Source organism: Monodelphis domestica, chromosome 2 (genome assembly GCF_027887165.1).
Source record: "Monodelphis domestica isolate mMonDom1 chromosome 2, mMonDom1.pri, whole genome shotgun sequence".
Classification (NCBI taxonomy): domain Eukaryota; kingdom Metazoa; phylum Chordata; class Mammalia; order Didelphimorphia; family Didelphidae; genus Monodelphis; species Monodelphis domestica.
The window spans coordinates 162,265,103-162,273,045 of NC_077228.1; positions in this window are offsets into that span (position 1 = coordinate 162,265,103).

The following is a 7,943-nucleotide window of genomic DNA, read 5'->3' on the forward strand; positions in this document are numbered from 1 at the left end:
CCATTTTGATGTAAGAACTCACCAGGATTAGAAATGGGAGGACCTCTACTCCACCCATACTTAAGACTGCTTTAGGGGAGAAAACTCCTTGCTAAACAATGAAAGTACTTGGACCCATGCTTATAATAAGGCAAGGAGTTCTTTGAGCCATGCCTGTTTTTTAGAATTGATACAATGGGATGCTAGGTACCTAAAAGGGTCGGGCAAGTTTTCTTTTAATGAGATTAGTTGACTCAGCTGTGTTTTCTCTGGTTCAGACTTACTGAGGGGATTAGTGGACTTAGCAGGATTCAGATGGGCTGTCCTTTAGGAAACATCTACTGTGATTGGTAGATGGAAGAACTTAGGGGAGGTGACATAGGAAAAAAAAACCCTATATAAGAAAAGGTATCTCTTGAGCAAAAGAGGCTTGGAGATCCTTGGAGATAGATCCTTAGATCATTGGAGATAGATCCTTTTGGAAGAGGCCCTTTGAAGATCTCTTGAGAAGAAGTCCCTTGGGAGGCTGACTCTGGCTGGAACTCCCTCTGGAGAGACTCTGTTCCCCAGACATCCTTGCTTAAGACAAATCTTGTGGTGAGTGATAAAGGACTGACTGATCTCTCTCTCTCTTAAGACTCAGGTCTAGGCCATGTTGGCTTAAGGCCCTTCATACTTATTTCCTTTTTCTCTCTTTCCTTTAATTACTCATTGTATTATTAATTAAATTCTCTATAAAACCCAGTTGACTTGGGCATATTCATAATTTGGGAATATATTCCCTGGCGACCACCTTATATTTGATTTAAAACCAAGACACTGTAGTGAAACATATTTTCAGCGGTCAAATTTACTCACCCTCTCTTATATCTATTATAATTTATATCTTCCACCATTTTAACTCACTACAATTTACAACATCAACCATTTTAATTATAACAGTTAAAGACCCCAACTCTTTTAACTGCCACAGTTTAAGGCAGTTTATGGCAGACAACTATTTTAATTCTCACATATATGTATATGATTTAACATTTAATTAACTTAAATTAAATTAATGATTAATTAAATTAATAATATAATTTAAATTTTATATATATATATATATATATATATATATATATATATATATATATATATATAAACCATTACTTGCTACCTTAGAATCAATACTTGATATTGGTTCCAAGGCAGAAGAGTGGTAAGGGCTAGGAAATGAAGGTTAAGTGACTTGCCCAGGGTCACACAGCTAGGAAGTATCTGAGGCCAGGTTTGAACCTAAGACCTCCCATCTCTAAGCCTGGCTCTCAATCAACAGGACTACTCAGCTGCCCCCTTCTCCCTCTTATATTATACTGCCCTCCCTTTTAAATTCTTCTTTCCTGTCTTCCTTATCCTTCTAATTTCCCTGTTGAGATTAATCAATTTTTACACTACTATTTTTTCCATGCATAAATGTATATTGGTGAATATATTTTTATATATGTAAACCCTTACCTTCTATCTTGGAATCAATATTGTATATTGTTTCCAAGGCAAAGGAGTGGTAAGGGCTAGGCTATGGGGTTCAAGTGACTTATCCAGGGTCATATAGCTAGGAAATGTATGAGGCCAGATTTGAACCCAGGACCTCCTGTCTTTAGAACTGGCTCTCAATCTAATGAACCATCTAGGTGCCCCTGGTGATTATATTTAATATCCCTTTGTCCAATTCAGATGAAAGTGAGCTCCATGAGAAGTTTGTTCCTTTCCACACTTGTTCTTTCACATTCATCTCATAGAACCCTATTATTTGCACTTGTTGCAGCATTACTCTATATGTCTGCATTTAACTCTTGGACTGCTCTGAGTTCATAGAATTTCTTTACTCATTTTGGTGTTTTCTTCTGTTTCTTCATCTTTACTTTAGCCTTGTGTCTTAGATTATGACTTTTAATTTGATATGGGTTCCCAGGAAGGCAGGTTGGTGTGTGGATGTTAACAGGTTTCTAAAAGGATACAGGCTGGAGCTCTGTAACTGTCAAATCAGCATGAGCACACCAAACTACGGACGTTCCCTCCTTTAGAGACTGATGAGGATGAGGCAAAAGTAACCTGAATTTACTCCAGGGTGTTTAGCATGTCTTTATTATCCTGTTTGCATTCTGGTTTGCTCCCCTCAGTGGGTAAATTATGGGTAAAATGATATCAATTCCTTGGGAAACACAGGGCAACAACCACACCCCAAAATGACCCCCTCCTTAGAAACTAGTCAAGATAAAGAGCAGTCCTCAAAACCTCCCAGAGCCATTTCATCATCAAGCTTTTCCATCCCCATGGCCACTCCATCACTGTCTTCCTCCCCCTCTTAATAATGCTTGTTCCCTTACCATGGAGATTGCCTAAACTGTCAATTCTTTGAACAAAACCCTAATTTCACCCTCCACATCAAGGTGGGATCAGACTCTCTTTTTGGTGTAGGTAGATACTGCTTGGTCCTCAATGTGGAGACTAAGACCACATCTTACTTATCTTCTCTAGGAGTTACTAATTTTTGACTCAGTCTCCTCATGGCTTAACTTGACTCTCTTTCTCCTAGTTTTTTGTTTGTTTTTTTTTTGTTGTGTTTTTTTTTGTTTGTTTGTTTGCTTTATCTTGCTCAGTTCTAAATCCACAGTTGGTTTTATCCTTTTCTGTGAGCCTGACAGGTCTCACCCATCTGTGGAGATAATGGTCCTAGTAGCAGACTACCTGAAATATTCTAAATATTTTGTTTTCTAGGTGCAGACCTGGTCTTTTCTCCTGTTCTGCCTTAGGCTTGGGTTTCTTGAACACTAGATTGCCCTGGTACTAGCTGCCTGGGCCTGGACATTGTGATGTTTGGTTTATCCTCTGCTGTGTCTGAAGTGGGGCTGCCTATTCGCTGTGTGTTAAACTGCCTGGCATCTAGATGCCTTGGTGCTGGGTCTAGCCCTATATCCTACTTGGCTGCTAGCGAGTTGCCTAGGCACTGAGCTACTGGACACTGTGTGCTGCCCTTCCTGCACTGGTTTTGCCTTTCCTTCTAGTCTGGGTTCATGCTTTGACCACTCCTTGCCTGGGTTTGTCTCAATTCCAATGTTCTTTAGAATTGGCAGGATTTTTTTTTTTTTTGGTATAGTCTTGCATCGGATAGAGGAGTAGATTTCTGCTTTTCTTTGGGTTTTTCTTGTTGTTCCTACTACTGGATTTTTATGGTTTTCTCAGATATTTGTGAGTGATCTGAGCTCCTTTAGATCCTAACATAACATTATATTCATCTGTGCTTTTGAAAAATTATTTTCAACTTTTATTTTTTTTATCTCAAGAAAATTTTATTTAATTAGTTAATTTAGAATATTTTCCCATGGTTACAAGATTGATGTTCTTTCCCTCCCTTCCCCCCAAACACCTCCCATGGCTGACACACAATTCCATTGGGTTTTACATGTGTCATTGATCAAGACCTATTTCCATATTATTGATGTTTGCACCAGGGTGATCATTTAGAGTCTATATCCTCAGTCATATCCCCCTTGACCCATGTGATCAAGCAGTTATTTTAATTCTGTGTTTCTACTACCACAGTTCTTCCTGTGAATGTGGATAGTGTTCTTTCTCATAGATCCCTCTGAGTTGTTCAGGATCATTGCATTGCCACTAATGGAGAAGTCCATTACATTTGATTGTACCACAGTGTATCAGTCTCTGTGTACAATGTTTTCCTGGTTCTGTTCCTTTCACTCTGCATCAATTCCCGTAGGTTATTCCAATTCACATGGAATTCCTCCAGTTCATTATTTCTTTGAGCACAATAGTATTCCATTACCAACATATACCACACTTTGTTCAGCCATTCCCCAATTGAAGGGCAACCCCTCATTTTCCAATTTTTTGCCACCACAAAGAGCGAAGCTATGAATGAATATTCTTGTACAAGTATTTTACGTTATTATCTCTTTGAGGTACAAACCTATCAGTGCTATGGCTGGATCAAAGGGCAGACAGTCTTTTAGCACCCTTTGGGTATACTTCCAGATTGCCTTCCAGAATGACTTGCTCAATTCATAACTCCACCAGCAATGCATTAATGTACCAACTTTACTACATCTCCTCTAACATTTATTACTTTCCTTTGCTGTCATTTTAATCAGTCTTCTAGGTGTGAGGTGGTGCCTCAGAGTTGTTTTGGTTTGCATCTCTCTGATTATAAGAGATTTAGAACACTTTTTCATGTGCTTATTAATAGTTTTGATTTCTTTATCTGAAAATAGCCTATTCATATCCCTTGCCCATTTATCAATTGGAGAATGGCTTGATTTTTTGTACAATTGATTTAGCTCTTTTTAAGTTTGAGTAATTAGACCTTTGTCAGAGGTTATTGTTATGAAGATTTCTCCCCAATTTATTGCTTCCATTTTAATTTTGATGGCATTGGCTTTACTTGTACAAAGTTTTTTAATTTAATGTAATCAAAACTATTTATTTTACATTTTGTAATTTTTTTCTAACTCTTGCTTGGTCTTAAAATCTTTCCTTTCCCAAAGATCTGACAAGTATACTATTCTGTGTACTCCTAATTTACTTATAGTTTCCTTCTTTATATTCAAGTCATTCACCCATTCTGAGTTTAATTTGCTGTAGGGTGTTAGATGTTGATTTAAACCTAATCTTTCCCATACTGTTTTCCATTTTTTTCCCAGCAGTTTTTGTCAAATAGTGGGTTTTTGTACCAAAAGCTGGGATCTTTGTGCTTATCATAGACGGTCTTGCTGAGGTCACTTACACCAAGTCTATTCCACTGATCCTCCTTTCTGTCTCTTAGTCAATACCAAATTGTTTTGATGACCACTGCTTTATAGTATAGTTTGAGATCTGGGACTGCAAGGCCTCCTTCCTTTGCATTTTTTCATGATTTCCCTGGATATCCTTGATCTTTTGTTCTTCCAAATGAACTTCGTTATGGTTGTTTTCTAGCTCAGTAAAAAAGTTTTTTGGAAGTTCGATGGGTATAGCACTAAATAGATAAATAAGTTTGGGTAGGATCTTCATTTTTATTATATTGGCTCATCCTACCCATGAGCAATTAATGTTTTTCCAATTGCTCAGATCTAGTTTTAGTTGTGTGGGAAGTGTTTTGTAGTTGTGTTCATATAGTTCCTGTGTTTGCCTTAGCAGATATATTCCTAAGTATTTTATATTGTCTAGGGTGGTTTTAAATGGAATTTCTCTTTCTAACTCTTGCTGTTTAGATGCATTAGAAATATATATGTTGATAAAATGCTGATGACTTATGTGGGTTTATTTTGTATAGTGCAACTTTGCTAAAGTTGTTGATTATTTCCACTAGCTTTTTAGTTGATTTTCTAGGATTCTTTAAGTAGATAATCATATCATAACTTGGTCTCCTCATTGCCAATTTTAATAACTTCAATTTCTTTTTCTTCTCTAATCGCTACTGCTAATGTTTCTAGTACGATGTTAAGTGATAGAGATAATAATGGGCATCTTTGTTTCACTCCTGATCTTGTTGGGAATGCATCTAGTTTATCCCCATTGCAGATGATATTTGCTGGTGGTTTTAGATATATACTGTTTATTATTTTTAGGAAAGGCCCTTCTATTCCTAGGCTTTCTAGTGTTTTCAGTAGGAGTGAGTGTAGTATTTTGTCAAAGGCTTTTACTGCATCTATTGAGATAATCATGTGATTTTTGCTGGTTTGCTTGTTGATATGGTTAGTTATGTGAATGGTTTTCCTAATATTGAATGATCCTTGCATTTCTGGTATAAATTCCACCTGATCATAATGAATAACCCTTGTGATCACTTGCTGGAGTCTTTTTGCTAGTATTCTTTTTAAGATTTTTGCATTTTTGTTCATTAAGGAGATTGGCCTATAGTTTTCTTTCTGTTTTTTATCAGCCTGGCTTTGGAATCAGTACCATATTTGTGTCATAAAAGGAATTATGGTAGAACTCCTTCTTTGCTTATTCTGTCAAATAGTCTGAAGAATATTGGGACAAATTGTTCTTTGAAAGTTTGATAGAATTCATTTCTGAATCCATCACACCCTGGGGATTTTTTATTAGGGAGTTCTTTGATGGCTTGTTCAATTTCTTTTTCTGATACAGGATTATTTAAGTATTCTATTTCTTCTTCTGTCAATCTAAGCAATTTATATTTTTGTAAATATTCATCCATATCACCTAGATTGTCATATTTCTTGCCATATAATTGGGCAAAATAGTTTTTAATGATTGCCTTAATTTCCTAATCTACTCTGCTATTTGCTTTTGTTTTATGGAGTTCATCCCATTCACATTCAGAGTTATGATTGCCACTTGTGTATTCCCCAACATTTTTATATCCTCTCCTAGTTCTGCCCTTCTTTTTCTGCTATGTCCTTTTAAACCAGTGGGTTGCTTTTAATCAGTTCCCTTAATCCCCACCCTTATTTTACTTCCCTTTCTGCCCCATCCTTTTTCGTTTCCTTCTTTTTTTTTAGGGTCTGTTAAGTTCCTCCCCCCCCCTTTTCCTACCTTTTTGTATTCTGCCCTTCTGTCCCCCCTCCCTTGGTTTTTCTCTTCTCACTTTCCCTGTAGGGTAAGATAAAATTCAATCGCCCAATGGATCTAAATGCTCTTCTCTCTCAGAATTGATTCCACTGAGAGTAAGGTTTAAGTATTACCTGTTAGCACTCTCTTCCTCTCCTTCTTATAATACTATTCTTCCCCTCAGCACCCCATGTGCCTCTTTGTGTGAGACAGATTATCCTATTTATATTATTCCTTCAAGTTTCTCTTGGTGCCATCTTCCATACCCCTCCCTTTTTCTTTTTTTTTTACATATCATCTTAGACCACTTATTACCCCAATCTCTGCATATAAATGATTCTTCTGATTACTATAATAGTGAATATAATTTTTGAGACTTACAAATAACATTTGTCCACATATTAATATAAACAATTTAATCTTATTGAAGCCCTTAAAGAAGAAAATTTAAATAAAAAACCATTTTTCCTTTCCTCTCTCTTCTTTATTAACCTTTTTATGTTTGTTTTGATTTTTGTGTTTGGATATCAAATTTTCCACTTAGTTCTGGTCTTTAGAAATACTTGAAAATCTTCTATTTGGTTGAATTCCCATACTTTCCCCTGCAAATATATAGTCAGTTTTGATGGGTATGCTATCCTTGGTTGAACACCAAATTCTCTTGACTTTCTGAATATCATATTCCAAGCCCTGTGGTCCTTTAGTGTGGAAGCTGCCAGATCATGTGTAATCCTTATTGGTGCTCCTTAATATCTGAATTGTCTGTTTTGGGCTTCTTGTAAAATTTTCTCCTTATCTTAGAAGCTCTCAAATTTGGCAATTATATTCCTGGGGGTTGTCTTTTGAGGATTTAGTGTAGAGGATGTTCTATGAACTCTTTCAATGTCTATTTTGCCCTCTTGTTCAAGAACATGAGGGTAGTTTTCTTGGACAATTTCTTGTAGTATGATGTCATGATTTCTGTTTATTTCTGGGTTTTCAGGTAGACCAATGATTCTCAAATTGTCTCTTTGAAACCAGTTTTCATGGTCTATCATTTTGTCAGTGAGATATTTTATGTTTTCTTCTATTTTGTCAGTCTTTTGACTTTGCTTTATTAATTCTTGTTGTTTTGCAAGATCATTGGCTTCCAATTGTCTAATTCTGGTCTTTAAATACTGGTTTTCCACTATAATCTTTTGATTTTCCTTTCCAGTTTGGTCTATTCTGCTTTTCATGGCTTCCAGGTGTTTAATTTTGGTCTCCAATTCAGAGTTCCTATCCTTTAAATTGTTATTTTCTTTTTGAACTCTTTCCCACTTTTCTTGCAAAAATTCTTCCATCTTTTTCATGAGCTCTGATTTAAATTCTTCAAGAGCTTATGGCCAATTTCCATTTTTTTTTTAAGATTTGGATGCATTTATTTGTATGTC